This window comes from Neodiprion pinetum, chromosome 2 (assembly GCF_021155775.2).
Source record: "Neodiprion pinetum isolate iyNeoPine1 chromosome 2, iyNeoPine1.2, whole genome shotgun sequence".
In the NCBI taxonomy this organism is placed as follows: Eukaryota; Metazoa; Arthropoda; class Insecta; order Hymenoptera; family Diprionidae; genus Neodiprion; species Neodiprion pinetum.
Genome location: NC_060233.1, coordinates 19,777,860 through 19,794,659, shown reverse-complemented (window position 1 = coordinate 19,794,659; position 16,800 = coordinate 19,777,860). Strand labels below are relative to the sequence as shown.

The window sequence follows — 16,800 nt, the reverse complement described above, 5'->3', positions numbered from 1 at the left end:
TGAGAGGAAAAGTTTCGCTTTCTATGAGGAAATCGCTATAAGAAGGGCCCGGTAAATCGGTGGCTGGACAAAAGTCATCGGTTCCTGATTCAGTTTCTGGGGTCTGTAAGTCATCCGAGCTAAGGAAAGAATCTGACAAATAGCTCAGGTATGGTCTTTCATGAGGCCCAGGATTTGTTAAAGAATTTGTTTCGCGATGGCGTTTAGGTAGGCGATGTACTGGGATCGGTGCCGGGGTAACGAGGGGGGTTTGAGCAACGGAGTTTCTTTATCGCTGAGCTCATCGTCGGAGAGGTTAGAGGAATCAGAGGAATCAGAGAAGTATATCATTTTACAGGGTTGTGAGATTTTAGGGTGTTTCAGCGGAGCTGGGTTGGTGGACTCGTCTGTGGTCTGTCGAGGGCGTCTGGGGTACTGATGAGTCTTTTTAATGCGTTTTTTTGGTTTATCGCTAGAGGCTTCAGTCGTTGGACGGAGGCGTTTTGCATCTATAGGAAGAATTTGAGCGGTGTCGGGCGGTGCGTTCCTGGACAGAGCATCAGCGTTGGTATTAGATTTTCCGGACTTGTATTTTGTATCGAAGTCGTACTCTGCCAGTTCTAAGCTCCATCGTAATAAACGGGAATTAGGTTTCTTGACGCTTTTTACCCATTTGAGTGGCTCGTGGTCTGTTATTAAAGTGAACTTCTGACCATAGATGTAGGGGCGGAACTGATTCATACTCCAGTAGGCGGCTAAGAATTCTTTATCAGGTACCGAGTAGTTTAATTCAGCGGGCTCAAGGGCTCGGGATGCGTATGCTACCGGTAGGTCGGCACCGTCTTTGTCTTGACTGAGAACTGCACCTATCGCGAATTTTGACGCGTCTGTAGTGAGCGTAAATGGTTTGTTGAAGTCCGGGTGTTGTAGAATTGGTTCTTTGCATAAACAATCGCGTAAGGTTTCAAAGGCAGACTGGTGTTCGGACGTCCAGATGAAAGGGGTATCCTTCTTCGTTAAATTGTTAAGGCATTTAGCAATTTTTCCAAAATTTGGAACAAATCTTCGGTAATAACCTAAAAGGCCAAGGAACTGTCTAACATTTTTGGGACTTTTGGGGACAGGATACTCTTTTACAGCTATTAATTTATTAGGGTCAGGTTTTACTCCTGACTCAGTTATGAGGTGTCCGAGGTAAACGACTTCCTTGCGCAAGAATTCGCACTTGTCTGGCTGTAGAGTTAAACCAGCAGCGGTTAGTCGCTTCATTAATTTCCGAAATTTAATTTCATGTTCTTGCAAGTTTCGAGCGTAAATAACTATGTTATCTAAATATACGAACATCTCGTTGCCTTGTAGACCTAGGAGGACTTGGTCCATGAGCCTTTGAAACGTGGCGGGGGCGTTCTTTAGTCCGAAGGGCATACGAGAGAATTCATAATGGCTTCTAGGTGTCGAAAATGCAGTTTTCGTGCTGTGATCCGGATGCATGGGAATTTGGTGGAACCCGGAAGCAAGGTCGAATGTGGAAAAGTATTCAGCTGAGCGAAGCTGGTCAAGGATTTCCGTGATATCGGGCATGGGGTATGCGTCGCCAACTGTTTTTTCGTCAAGTTTTCTGTAGTCGATTACCATACGCCATCGTTTATTGCCGTCACTATCCGGTTTTTTTGGGACGATCCACACCGGGGAATTATACGGCGATGAGGAATGTTTAATAGGATTTTGTTTGAGTAGTTTATCAACTTGGGATTCGATTTCGTCTTTGTCAATCTTGGGAAAACGGTATTGTTTGGTATGAATAGGCGTATTGTCCGTCGTGGAGATAGTGTGATGAGATAAATTGGTGTGGCCTAATTTATCACCTGGGAGATCGAAGAGATGGTTCAATTCTGTTACGAGGTTAAATATAGATTGTTTTTTGGTCTCATTCAAATGATCAAGATGTAAGCTACTCTTTAGGACGTCCAATCTTTCTGACCTACTGTCAGTCAAGAGCACTGTTGCCGCACCGGGACAGGGTGTACTGTCGTCAGGGAAAGGAGGATCGGATTGCAGTTGCGCGAGGTCAGTGGACTGGATGGGGCAGGAGGGGGGATTATTAGTCGGTCGCGATGTACGCTTGGCGGCAGAAAGAATAATGAGTTGCTGAGAGGAGGGCCTGGGTGCGAAACGAGGGTTTTGGCGCGGGCATCGCTGTGGTGGTTACTCGATGCAGTGGGCGTAGCGTTCGGCATGACTGTACTCAGTGGCTCGTCGAACTCGTTTAGGGTTACTGTTGGGGGTCTTATCTCTACAGCAGATTCGTTACAATTAAACGCGTACGAGTAAGCGATGCCGTTTTGGTTTTCAACTAACGCTTCACCACATAGAACATTGTTGCCTAAATCGATGCGTTTAAGGTAGCCTACTTTAGTTTCTGGGTTCGCAACTATTAGTGGGATGGCTTTCACGGTACGGGCCTGTATTGTAATTACGCGCGTTTTTTCGAGCGCGGACGAGGGTTTATTGAATTTATCGAAGTGGATTGGCAATGAGGATCCAAGCATCACCGAGTTCGAGTTGAAAGAAATAGTTGCTTTCTCTTTTCTTCAGAAGGGCTGGCCTAAGATGCCGTCGTGCGGAATCGGAAACGAGTCAGGGACCAAGTGAAAGGTATGGGATTTATTATTAAAACGTATTTCCGTTTTTGCAATAGTTTGCGTCTTTTTGTCTGTTATACCAGTCAGCGTCAAACGTTCGTCGGATGTTCGTCGTACGAGGGGCCTAACGGAACTTTCTTTGACCAAGTTGACGTCTGCACCAGTGTCAATAATGAATGTAGATATTTTTATTAGCTCGGGGGTGTCGATCGAAATTAGTGGAGGGTCAGCTGAAGCTGTTATGAGGATATGACTTGAAGATCGGAACGCGAGTTGTTTGCATTGCTCGCGGGCGCGTTCTCCCCGCGGGCGATGTTCCCGTTTAAATGTTTATTTGAGCCTGCATTGCCTTGGTTATTACGCGGAAAGGATCTACATCGGTCTACTGTGTGGCCTCTGCGATTACAATTGTCGCAGTGCAGTTCTTGGTTTACGTTGCATTCATTGTGGAAGTGGCCCATTCTGCGACATTTGGTACAATATCCTTTACTTTGCAAACGGTGACATTCCGTGATGGAGTGACCCTGGTGGTTACAAAATTGACAACTGCTGGGCAGAGCAATAACGTGGTCAGCAGAACTGGTGTTCGGATGGAGCGCTTGGGCGTAGGTTCCGGGTTCGGTACGAGGCGCTGGTTGATAAACGTAACCACGTGTGGGCAATGACATCAGGGGGGGGATAGAGGAGGCCGCGGTGGGCACCTGAGACGGAGGAGCAGTATGGGGGGGTAACGGCAGACACATGGGTGTAGAGGGGGTAAAATAATGTGCAGAGAATTGCATCTGACGGTTAATTAGCTTGGCTTCTTCACCTTCGGCGATGCTGACGGCAGTTTCGAAGGTTGGTAATGGTCTGATAGTAGCGATTCTCCACTCCAATTCTGGCCGGAGCCCTCTAATAAACGATTTAGAGGTATCCTTCTTTAGATCGTTTAGTAGAAGCGTTGCTAAGTCTGGTGGGTGTTTGGCTATGATCGCTGTGCTTATTTCTTTTGATATTGCTCCTATTCTGCACGAGTAATCTATGATGCGCTCATATGGTTGTTGTGTAATTCTATCTAATTGAGCGGATAACTGGCGTATGAGGATATCGGGGCGGTATGCTCGGCTAAGGGCAGTTATGAGGTCCTCGACGTCATTACAGTTCATGCCTATTAAATATTGAGAAGCGGAGCCTGTAACCTTTGATTGCGCAAATTTGGCGAAAGTCATTTTATCCGAAGCTTTTACAAGAGTCTCTACTTGACGTAATTGTTCTAAAAATGAGTCAAAGGGCATGTTGTGGCCGTCGAAAGGGGGGATTGTCGGCAAGACATCTTTTACTGACCAAAAATTTGAACCGGTTTCGTTAGTTAGTGCCATGTTGATTTAAGCAGGGTATTGCAAGTACAGGAATAAAAATATCAACTCAATACTAAGACTAAGAATAGACTTACAGGGCGAAGGTGAACGCAAAAACAGAGTACAGCATGGTTGTAGGCAGCTGGACGCTGGTGAAACTTGAAGAGGCGATACACGTCATGCGTCGGCACGAGGAGGGTATAGATGAGGTACTCCGTGGCGTGTTGATAAATAAGTGTGGTAATCCAGGTCTTAGGGCGATGTCACTTTCGGGTCCAGGTTCTCGTCTTAACAGGGTTGCAGGAGTCCGAATGAGCGGGAAGGGTCCATTCAATATTTGTCGGTTCGCAGGGTGATGTGTTCAGATGCGGTGTGCGGCTTAACTAGGCTATCGCACTGAATTTCCACTCGCTACACAGTTATTCGACGTCGTACGTATCGATGAATTTCAATAGTACCAAAGTGTGACGGAATTATTGAAATTGGGGACTGTTTGCAGAGCCTGTGTCCGTGGCGAGTTGAATAGGTTCTACATGCCTGTCACAGTACCTCGTGGGCCGGAGTTCGTTCGTAACACGGCTATCACTGATTGATACGGCGTTAGAAATTTTGAGCACTGAACACTTTCGTAGAAAACATGCAGCACTGCACTGACGGGTAGGTCGACGGGCAAAACCGCTGCCACCAAAATGTTACGGGGTAGATTGCGTAGGCTCCGATGAGCGGTAATCGGAGCTCACTCCACGCCCAGCTAAGGTGTTATTTGGCTATTGTAGGGTCCGTTCACGTCGACTATGCACTCGCGTGCTACTACTCCCAATGCAGGAAGGGAATGGAATAGAGAGGGATCGGTATTAAGGGAAGGTAAACGATTTGAAGTGTATGATTGTTTATTAGTGGTCAATGCAACGGAGTCGGTCAAGGGAAAAAGGGTATGGTCTTGGTTTAGAGGGATAGGTGTCTTGCTTGAGTGCTGGGATGGATCTGCCTGGTTTTGCCGGATGTAGCAGGCAAGCTAGCCGCGAGTTACAGGAGAACCTGCTGACTCGCGAACGATAAGGGTAGACTACAGAGCGTAAGGTAACTAAGAGCGTGGGAAAGGAATATGAAGTCTGGAGGACGTAACAAAAAATCCAAACAAGCTTAGAAAAAAAATCTGGAATAATTTGTACTTTTTTCAAGCTTGTTAAGAGTTATCGAGCGCGCGTGACCAACTCCGAATTGAGGCGCGTCCTCCGTGCGGCGCAAATTTTTAATAAATTTATAGTAAAATCATTTTGTTAGTCGGTGAAAATGTTAGCGTCAGTCACCTACGATTTTTGATAACTTACTGTGCTACAAAAACAAATTTGACACGGCGAATTGGATCAAAGAGTATTCTGACTAGTCAAACTAATCTATTTTCTACATTTAATCGTGCATTATGAGCGTATTTTCGACGAAATTTGGCCAGTTTTGACCATTTGGCACTTCCGTCAGTCGAGCGAGTTCATAACCTCGCTCGATGACTCTTATTAATTTATTACGATTTTTTTTTTCAAATTTCATATAATTTTTTTTAAGTTCTAACTCCATTTTTTTGAAGTTTTATAACCTGTATTTGTAATTTTCTCTCAGAAAATTATGCCATTTACTCGTTTATTTTGACTACGCACCGGCCCGTTTCCTCCGGATGTCTAGTTTGCCCCACTCTTCCCTATTTAATAGTATTCTGTTAACTTACTTGGAGACCGTGAATGTTCGTAAGAATCTGTCAGTGATGCACTTAGCAGAGAGGAATGAAGCGAAGACATACTGAAATTTTCAGATGGATCCTCTGCTTCGTTATTTGGATGTCCGGCGTGATTTTCTTGATGCGGAACATTTCGTCGATCGGGAACAGACACAGACCCGATCTCCTCAGTTTTTTTCTTATTCTTTAAACGTAGCGTCAAAATCCTTTTCTTCGGCTTTTTAGCCCCTGGACTTCCAATATTATCCGTCAAAAGAAACTCGGGCTTTTGAGGTTAACCCAGTACGTAAAAGGAGCGATGTATTGACCACGGTCTTACATACACGTCTTTAAACAACGATGACGGGGGTTTGGACAACTGTCGACAGCACAGCACCGCCTTAGATACGAAGCGTATTTTCCCCCACCACTGGAATTCGCCTTTGTTTCCAGACCTGTATACGTATACGGACCGTGCAGGTGGGCGGAATCTAGACAAATTCGACGCGAGCGTTTGCGGTGGACAAATTGTAAGTTTCTGTGCCGTCAATTTTCTATATGCGCGTGTATGCGCGCGCATTGTTCTAAAAGTTGGTGTTGGAATTGAAACCACATATTTCAATAGAGTTTTTGTTTCATCATCTTTATTACTTTAAATTTAAAAATGAAATAAATAGTTCAAATAGATCATTTTCACATACCTTTTATAATCTGATATTTGTTTGACATAAATATAACATTATAAACAAATGTACGATTATTTATTATTTGTCTGATATGCAATGACACGAATCGAGGCACAAATTGTTCTGCTATTGCCCGCGAGCGGCGCTAGTAGAACATCTGCACGGTCCCTATATGAGACCCGCAAACACGGCCTCGAATTATTCGCTGCGCAGTAGTGCGTTACGCACGGTAATAGCGACTAGTAGCGACGCCTAGGTGACGGTCACACACGGGTCCATCCCCACGCCACGAGTTGAGTCTCCTGTCTCTAGTCTTCTTGGGCATTATACATGCAATCATTATCAAAACGTATTGGAAAGTTCTTCATACTCAGTACTTGAAAAAGTACTTGAAGTACAAGAAAGTACTTGAAATTTTAAGTACAGGTACTTGAAGTACATGTCATTTACTTGAAAATTCAATTACAATAGTTCAAGTTCAAGCCAAATACTTGCAAATTTAAGTACAATACTTGAAGTACTTTCGAAGTACTTCAAGTATGTCACAAATACCAGGTACTTGAAGTACTGGCCACCTCTGTTTAGCATCAATGACTAGTTTTGGTATACATTCTTCAGAGTAAGAATGTTATTCGGACTCCCCTATATTACCCTTTCAGCAGTCTTGCAAATTATGACGACGTCATCACTGGGATTAAGTAAGCCACCTCTATTTTTCCCTTTTAGAAGCAGCGAAGATGCATTGTCCGATTCTAATGCTTGTAGACATAATGGGCATTTAATCGTTCTTTTTAAGCTTTGACTATTGCACCAGCGATGTAACTAACTACTTGGCTGCAATACTCATTCCAAACCCACCTATTAGAGGCCTCGTAATCGGGGTCGGAGGCAATTGCATCCAATAATGTATCGTCACCTTCGTCCTGTGTTAAACTTACTAGTAGCAAGTCTGTCGCATCTTGCAATGAACAATTTGCCTCTTGAGGAACAATGCAGTTTACGTGCAAGCACAATTTCATGTGGGCGGATCTGAATTGTCGACAACTTGGATCGTTATTGAAACCTCCCATTTTCCTGCAGCAAGAAAAAATGTTTCGTGGCTGTCTTGTGACAATTTGTATGTCAGCAAGTATGACATTAATTGATTGTCAAATACATAATGTGCCAGTTTTAAGACGCTTTTCATTCCCACCATGAATCCCTAGAATCCGGTTCTTCTGTGACTTTTAAAACAGAAACTTCTTCACCTCTGAATTATTTTCAGCCCATTAATGTATTTAATAAATTAATCCACCTTTGATTTGAAATTATTCATATTTTCTGCATTGATGCATTCTTCAGACCGGTTTTTTCCAAATTTTCTTCTAGAGTTCAAAAGAGCGAAGATATCATGCATTGTCCTACAGAAGTTGGCTGTAGAATCAGCGCCCTGGAACTTCGAAATCTTCTTCAAGGAACTTCAATGCATCAGCTGCTCTCGTACTCAAAACTTTGATGGCTGATTTAACTTTCGTCTAAGCTTTTTCGCACAATGTAATCCTTGTTAATCTTGATATTTCACAAGTTCGACGGTATAATTCTAATCTACTCGGCCACCACCATCATCGATTGTAACGAAATCAGCAAAGGTCGTTCTCACTGATTCCCCATATGACAAACATCAAGTACAGCAAATATTGGCTTTCCAGTAGCAGGATGCTCGAAAAAGCTACTTTCCTCGTTATTCCGGATGTTGCATCCAAGTTGATCCACTGTTGAAATATTGGTAGATGCTCCACTGAATATGACGGAGCATATATCACTAATTCCGTACTCGTGTAGAAAGAGTAAAATTTGTTTGGCAATATTAGCTCTCTCTTGATTTGCTAAACAATGGATAAAATAATAAGCTATCGGGGTTTTAAAATGTCCGTTGAGAGCGACCAGCATGAAGACCAACGCATAAATTCGCTTCTACAGCGTGATGACAGTCATCACCAGTGGTTCCTAGATCGACTAGCCCATGAAATTTTTTGCCATTCCACTTATTGTCAGTAAGTCTTTTTGTAGACATTCCATCCACTTGCATTCCGAATTGAAATTTCTTGCCATTCCAGAGGTTTTCTTGAACTACTTTTCTCTGAATTATTAAATTATCTGAAATTAGTGTGTTTATACCTGGAAAAAAATCTACGATTCGAAAACATTTTCGGACTGTTTGTCGGTAAGGTGAGGCTTTCAGGAAAGTTCTTCTGACATACCCATATTTCGGCGTTGAATAATATAATGAACTGCTCGCATATCCTTGTAATGCAGGAAAATAAACGTTCGTATTTTTCTCCGACAGCAGGTTTTTAAATATTTCATTCAAAGCTGAACTCATTGAAGTCTAGAGAGATAAAATAAATGAAAATCAAATACATAAGATATGAATTGGATTTTTCATTTTGTTTCCACTTTTGTTAAGAATCATTTCAACTGACAATGATTGCAGAGAATATGTACATTTGAACAACTGGTGAATTTGAAAAATTAACGACGGAGCCAGGAATCGAACCTGGAATCTAGCGATGCTTTACCGGAGACTTACTCCACTAGACCACCTAGCCGCCCTGACTCTGTTGTCATTAATTTCTCTCATAACCAGTGAGTTCAAATTTGTTTTCATGTGCCCGATTTGTATGAGTAAGAATTTCTTCTCTGCATGCACGATGTAAGGAGAGTGTAGTGTGTAGATGTTTATGTTTACCCTTTTGAATCCTTTGCTTCCCATGAGAAGCCCGTAAGACGGCAATGCCGTCGAATAAATGAGATGCGGGTGTGCAAATCATTAATCTACGAGAGAATTTTGTTGAGAATATGTAAATTTGAACAACTGGTGAATTTGAAAAATTAACGACAATGATTGCAATTGTAATAATATTCAATCATGTAATTTTTGAATCGTTCAGTCCTGTGTTTATTGTCTACCGTAAACAGTTTTGAGTATAATTTATAGTATACTATGATGCGAGTACGGTAAAACTTTTTCTTATGAGTGTGAGTCTGGAGCACGAGTCGAAGGCGAGTGATCTAATCATAAAACATCAGAAAAAGTTTTTCCGTCGAGCATTGTACAAAATTTTATTTTGCGAGGTGTGAAAATAGGGATTTTGTGCGCGTTTCGCGTACGTAAAACGTTCATTATTGTACCAAGCGACATAAAATATATTACATTTATAATTAAAACCATCTTAAATATTTCACAGTTCAATCATACGAATTTTTATATGTGTATACGGGGCATCTATCCGACACCGGAAAAAAATATATTTTAATATATATTTCAGAATATAATTATAAAAATATATCTGAAAATATATGTAAAACACATAAAAATATATAAAAAATATAACAGAATTTGCCCAAAAATATATGCCAGAAATATATGTGTGAATATATTTCGAAATATATGCGAAAATATATATCGAATTCATACGCAACAATATATATGTTCCCATATATGTATTCATATATGCAGAAATATATGCAGGCATGTAAACTAAAATATATGGTCAAATATATGCAAAGTTCACTTCGATGTGCGTGCAAAAATATATTGAAATATATTTAAGAATATATACAGAAATAAAGGGAGAAAAGGACCTTGACATGAACTGGATTAACAAATTATAGGTAGGTTTATATTTTTGTGTATTTGATTGCAATGTACGTTTTCAAGATATTTCGTATAATTTAATTATATTTAGCTTATTCTAAATGTTTTTTCGAAAATCATTTCTTCATTTTTGTCTCAAGTTTAAAATTATAAAAAATTATCAATACCGGTTATATTGGTGATTATAAAAAAGTATGTAAGTATTAATTAGTATTAAGTAAAAGTTAAACAAGCAAGTGTAAAATAAAAAACTCAAAAGCATTTCAAATTTCATCTTGTTCTTCGATTTATTTTTCCTCTCTCTCTTTCTGATTTGCGTCTGCTGCTTTTGCCTATAAAAATGAATAAATAAAATAAAATACATAAAAAAATGAATACAGCATTCGTGTATCTTAAAATTTTTGGTGATAGCAATTATAGAATAGTAATTTATTTAAACTTACGTTTTTCAGCTTATGGTCTCTCCTCAATGCAGTTAATTTGTTATTTATTGCAGAACCAAATTTAGAATCGTTAAATGTACTCTTGAAACGGCTTTTAACAGTGTCTGTAATACAATTTTTAATTCAAATATTAGTATGGCTTACTAAACAAATAGCTATAATTATTTTATATTTACCTTTAATCGCAGCAATTATATTCTGATCCAGTGCACTGTACACGACATTGTCATCATCAGGTTTTTTTATTTTTGACTTACCACCTTTGTAATTACTACGCAACAGCGTTGTCATATCAAATGTAGCCATAACAAGAGCAATACCCATAGACGTGAACGTGGATTTGGATTTAATAGCACTCCATTGCTCTCCAGTTATAAAAATTTTACTACCTTTCTGTCCAAGTTCTTTCTAAAAAATGAAATCAATATTTAATGCCAGAGATAGTATAAAATTTGCGGATGTAAATAATTAAAAATTAACATAAAAAAACAGGACTAGAATTCTCATCTTTTTGACTGCTATCTGACGCACAGGGTTTTGAGATTGATTTTGGTTTGTTTTCGTAGAGAATTTTTAATTCATTCAGTACTAAAACATACAAACATTGAGATGAATTTATATTCATGTATGAAATATTAACAATCTTTATGGAACAATACCTTCTCTTAACTGCCCTGCTGTCACATATTGATTTGGTGAGCATGGAGTTGATGGACAATCATTTTGGTAGCTTGTTTTTACACCATCAATATTGCTAAGGTTCTTATTTTGGGAAACCGAAGTTGAACTTCCAGTGGTGTTACTTGATTCACTTGCAACGTTCTTTTCTTTATCTTCAGCTTGAACGACTTCAGAAACAATAGTGATATCTGTTTCTTCAACGGGCTGAAAATTCATTTACTATCATTATCATCCATTGAATGCCATAAGATTGAATCTCTAAAATCCTTAAATAATTCGAGTAAATTTCATTTAATGCAATCATACTTCGTCTTTTTCCAAATCAATTTCGCTAAAATTAATTTTTTTGGCTGCCGTAGCTTCTGAATCCTGAGAATAAAAATAAAAATTATTAGTTTTATAAATGATTTATTTAAATTTAGTATTTTTTAAAATATTAGTTATTTCGAGAAGAAGTTTACCAACTATACCTCATCCTCATCAGCTTTACGTTTTAGGTTCCCAGTCGAATCATCAGTCTCATTCTCGTTATCATCATTAGTTAAAACTTTCCTTCGGGATGTTATTCCATCAAGAGCATTAATTTTTTTTTCTAGTACAGCAATTGAATCTAAATTGAGAAAAAAAGTCGATATTAACCCTTTCGGCCCGATCGGTGACTGTAGTCACCCAACGCCCGACGCTCGCTCTGTCCGAGCGGTGACTATAGTCACCCAACGCCCGACGCTCGCTCTGTACGAGCGGTGACTATAGTCACCCAACGCCTGACGCTCGCTCTGTACGAGCGGTGACCATGGTAACCCAACATTTGACGCTAGTTATGTACGAACGGTGACCATGGTAACCCAACATTATGTTATAATTTTTTAAGCATTTTTTTTACGAGCGACTGCACTCGCTCTGCGTAAGATAGCGTGGTATTGTGCGTCTGACGGGCGCTTGCAGTTGTTCCGCAAGTACGGACGCCTGCCGCGACTGCTCGGTCAGCGGGGACGGCGCGACGTAGAATGCGTCCGTACCGAAAGGGTTAATACTATTTATATGTTGTAAAACGTAAAATATGTTTACGGATCCTTTATGTCACTTTAACAGAGAACCCATTGGCAATATTTTTATAATTATTACATGAAACATTAATAATAACAAAGTACAACTAAACTCAATAATAATTTCATTGTGTAAAAATAATTAAAATTATTACCAGATACCGCAATAATCATTGCGTTAAATGTTGTCCATCCACCCAGTGGTCTTTTTTTAGTATCACGCCACTCGACTACATAAATTTTGGTTGGATCTGCCTCTAAGTCTTGGTGATATTTTTCGTCATCAAAGGGCATAGCCGGATAAGCAGGTCGAATCGGCCCCCGCTGAATTTTTTGTCGGTACTTCAGGGATCAATTTGGACCCAAATGAAAATAATTCAGTGAAAATTTCAGCTATCAATCTTAAACGGTTTCCAAGTAATTGAAAAAAAACCTATTTTTTGGTATTTATTTTTTTTTTAATAGTAAAATTAAAAATTTTCTTTGCTGATTTTTTTTTAAATACTTACGAGTAAAAGCTGTGAAAAAAATTTTTTTTTATGATTTCTAGACTAATAGCCGATTTTTAAACTAAAAAACAAAATCACAATTATTTTTTTTTATGCCTATTTTAAAACATGCAATCACCAAATTTGGACAGAATACGTCTTTTATACCCCTCTGTACTCGGGAATTTTTTCAATTTTTTTGGTTTGGTGCAACGTCATGAAAAAAATTAAAAACTAATTTTTTGTTAATTATTTTATATTTCAACTGCTTAGAAGACTACTTACAACTAATTATAAAATGTATTTATTCATAAAAATATTCATCAAAAACGTAAGTGGTCATCAAAATATTTGTCAATATTTTCGTCAATCTTCATCACTGTCTTCATTAATAACTACACAGCGCCCGGTATTATTGAAAATGCGACTTAAAATTTCTGCTGGTCTTACAATTCTCGATAAATATCTAGCATGTGATAGGTAATAAATAATAGCTGCTACATGCGAACAACAACCAACTGTACGCCGACCGTTGGCACAATCACAGCAATATCGAGAAATTCCGTTAACTCCATTTTTGCCACGATGATACTCAATGAAGCAGCGATATGTTTTTGCATAATATGCCGAGATCTTACTTGAAATCTAAGAATGTTTTCAGCCGATCTTACGTAGTGAAGGCTTATATTATTATCTTCATCCATCATCTCAGCTAAGTATGACACTGCTTGAGAAAGCTGGTATGATCCTTTTAAGTCGCATTTTCAATAATACCGGGCGCTGTGTAGTTATTAATGAAGACAGTGATGAAGATTGACGAAAATATTAAAAAATATTTTGATGACCACGTACGTTTTTGATGAATATTTTTATGAATAAATACATTTTATAATTAGTTGTAAGTAGTCTTCTAAGCAGTTGAAATATAAAATAATTAACAAAAAATTAGTTTTTAATTTTTTTCATGACGTTGCACCAAACCAAAAAAATTGAAAAAATTCCCGAGTACAGAGGGGTATAAAAGACGTATTCTGTCCAAATTTGGTGATTGCATGTTTTAAAATAGGCATAAAAAAAAAATAATTGTAATTTTGTTTTTTAGTTTAAAAATCGGCTATTAGTCTAGAAATCATAAAAAAAAATTTTTTTCACAGCTTTTACTCGTAAGTATTTAAAAAAAAATCAGCAAAAAAAATTTTTAATTTTACTATTAAAAAAAAAATAAATACCAAAAAATAGGTTTTTTTTCAATTACTCGGAAACCGTTTAAGATTAATAGCTGAAATTTTCACTGAATTATTTTCATTTGGGTCCAAATTGATCCCTGAAGTACCGACAAAAAATTCAGCGGGGGCCGATTCGACCTGCTTATCCGGCTATGCCCTTTTCTAATCCACTTGACATCAATTCCAACTGTATATTTCTTGTCGTCAGGATCACCTACCCACTTCAGCAGCGCAAAGAGTTTTTTTGCCATCCTGTTGACATGTGTATGTATTAATATAATATACACGCTATTGTTTTAGGTTAATTTCGGTTTTTTTTTTAATTTTCGAATGTACCCAGGATTTTAATCAGCATTAATTTTGGTGTGCTTTGGTTTTTTATAATACTACATTTCTTTGTTTTAAACTAATCTATGTAAAAGCAAAACACCAGTAACTTCTATTTTTTATTCAGATTATTATTTTTTCATAACATTCATTTTGTCGTAATTTGTTGTGGCCGAGAAAAATAATGATTTTAAAAAATAATAATCACTTACTTTTTTATTCTACGATGCAATCAACCTTTTGTAATAACGTTTTAGATTTTTAATACTGTCAAAAGCTTCCAGTAATCTAAAGTGCTTGCCGTGTCGTTGTAAATGATTCTCAAACGCATCTAGTTCACCAAGTCACAGTGCTGCCAACTCCACTTTTTATACTTTTTGGCGGGATGGTAATAAATATTATTAAAAATACTTCAACTTAAATAATACACATATAATGTAGAATATTTTATAAAATCCAACTGAAAAAATATTTATCTTATTGTTTTTATTTCACATACTTTTTATCTAATTATACGAGTTAACGGCTGCTCTGCTGCTCTAATGGTAACTGTTACCGATTGAAATATTTCACTAGTCGACATTGAAAACAATTTGGTTAGTTCACGTAGACCAAGAGCCACTTTTAATTATTTTATTATGCTAACATCAGGTATGGATAATTCATCAAAAAACCGTAAACGAGGTCCATATAAAAAATATCTAAATCACGGCTGTACTGAGAAAATTCCCAAACGGACATTGAATTACTGGAAGAGAAAACAATATGCTGCTCAATGTTCTACGACGTAAGCTTTTTCAATTCATGATATATTTATACCAAATTAAATTCATCATATCTTTCACATTTTAGAACTGCGATGTCAAATACAAACTCACGTTCTGATCACGACTCTTCATCCGAGGTATGCCAATATAATAAATTATATTTCAATTGAAATCTTCTATTACTTGCACATTTTCATTACTTGTTTTTCGTAATCATATAATTAGATCGATGAAGGTGATGCTAATGTTATTCTACCCGATGAATTGGAGAATGCAGAATTATTTGAGGAAATATCTGTAACTGATACAGTTAGTGAAATTGAATTGGACTCAAATCGACCATCTCCTGCAACGTTTGTACGTCTTTTTAAGAATTTTACAATGACAGATAGAATAATAATTTTCAAAATATTTTATTATATTATTTATTATGTTCATAAAAATTATTATTAATTTCAGGAAAATAACTCCTATCATTCTGATGAGGAAGACGTTGCTTTCTCCAGCTGTGATGAATCAAGTGAATGTTTAATGGAATGCCATATGGACGACAAAAGTAGTGTGTCTTCTGATGACTTTGTTAATGAGAGAATTGAATTTAGTCGGGCTTACGTCAATCCACTATGCGATCAATTTTTCGGAGTATCCTCTGCAGAATATGATGAGCAGGACGAGAATCCACCTACAGAAGATGAAGAAGTGGTTGATAAATTTCCAGAAGAAGTGATAATTAGATCATTACTGGTACTTGCTTATAAAGTAAGGTTTAATGTTTCAAATGAAGCGGCTGAAAATATTATAAAACTAACTGAAGCAATGAGTGGTGAGTCTTTTGGGTTTGCAACGCTGTATCATCTAAAACAAATAATCAATAATTATTCAATCCCAATTGATATTCACCACTTCTGTCCAAGCTGTTCTGCATATCTTGGAAAAGAAGTAAATACGAGGAAATCTAGGAACAATCACGATAATGCAGAAGAAATATTCACATGTCCAAAATGTGGCGAAAATGTCAATGTGAACGACAACTACCGATCTGGACATATATTCTTGTATTTGCCGTTAACTCACCAGCTGACAGATTTTTTTGAACGCTTCCATGATACTTTAATGGACGAAAATTCTCGAAAGAAAGAAATTTCTTATGCAATTGAGGACATTCATGACGGGGAACTGTATAAAGCTCCGATTCCCGAAGAAAATTTTGAAACTACCATCATTCTTAATTTCAGTGTAGATGGAGCTCCACTATTCAAAAGCTCTAATACTTCTATAACACCTATAGTTTGCACAATCAATGAATTAGAAATTAAATCTCGTAAAAAATACTTTTTCCTTTGTAGCTTGTACATAGGATCGAAAAAACCAGATATGAATGAGTATATTAGGCCATTTGTTTCTGAAGCAACAGCTTTAAATACTAATGGTTTCGAATATATCTTTAATGGAAAGAAGTACCAAAGAAAATGTCGAATATTAATGGGAATATGTGATTCAGTGGAGCGCCCAGAACTTCGATGTTCTTCATTGTTTCGTGCTTCATATGGATGCGGTCTTTGTGAATGTCCTGGAAAAATGGAAAAAAAAGGCAACGGGCATGTTCGAGTTTACCCAATCGATGATGACGGTAATGCTTTTGGTGAGAGTCTTAGATCTCATGATGAAACGTTACAACATGCAGAAACGGAGTCAAAAGGCATCAAAAAACGTTCTAATTCATGTGATATTCCAAATTTCGATATCATTAACAACTTAGACGTTGATTGGATGCACTGTATTGCGCTTGGACTGTGCCGACAATTTGCTAAATTATGGTTTGACACC

At 37.9% G+C, this 16,800-nt stretch overlaps 1 protein-coding gene and 1 long non-coding RNA gene across 3 annotated transcripts in view; both read right to left on the bottom strand.

The window, feature by feature from the left end:
* LOC124210905 (sodium-dependent neutral amino acid transporter B(0)AT3) overlaps positions 1 to 16,800 on the bottom strand; it is a 490,584-nt gene that overhangs the window by 30,928 nt on the left and 442,856 nt on the right. The window lies entirely within an intron of this gene.
* On the bottom strand, positions 10,149 to 11,490 carry LOC124210909 (uncharacterized). Its single transcript, XR_006881330.2, has 4 exons — positions 11,426 to 11,490; positions 11,098 to 11,323; positions 10,439 to 10,846; positions 10,149 to 10,327 (listed from the first exon to the last, which is right to left on the bottom strand). It is a non-coding gene; the product is annotated as an uncharacterized lncRNA (long non-coding RNA).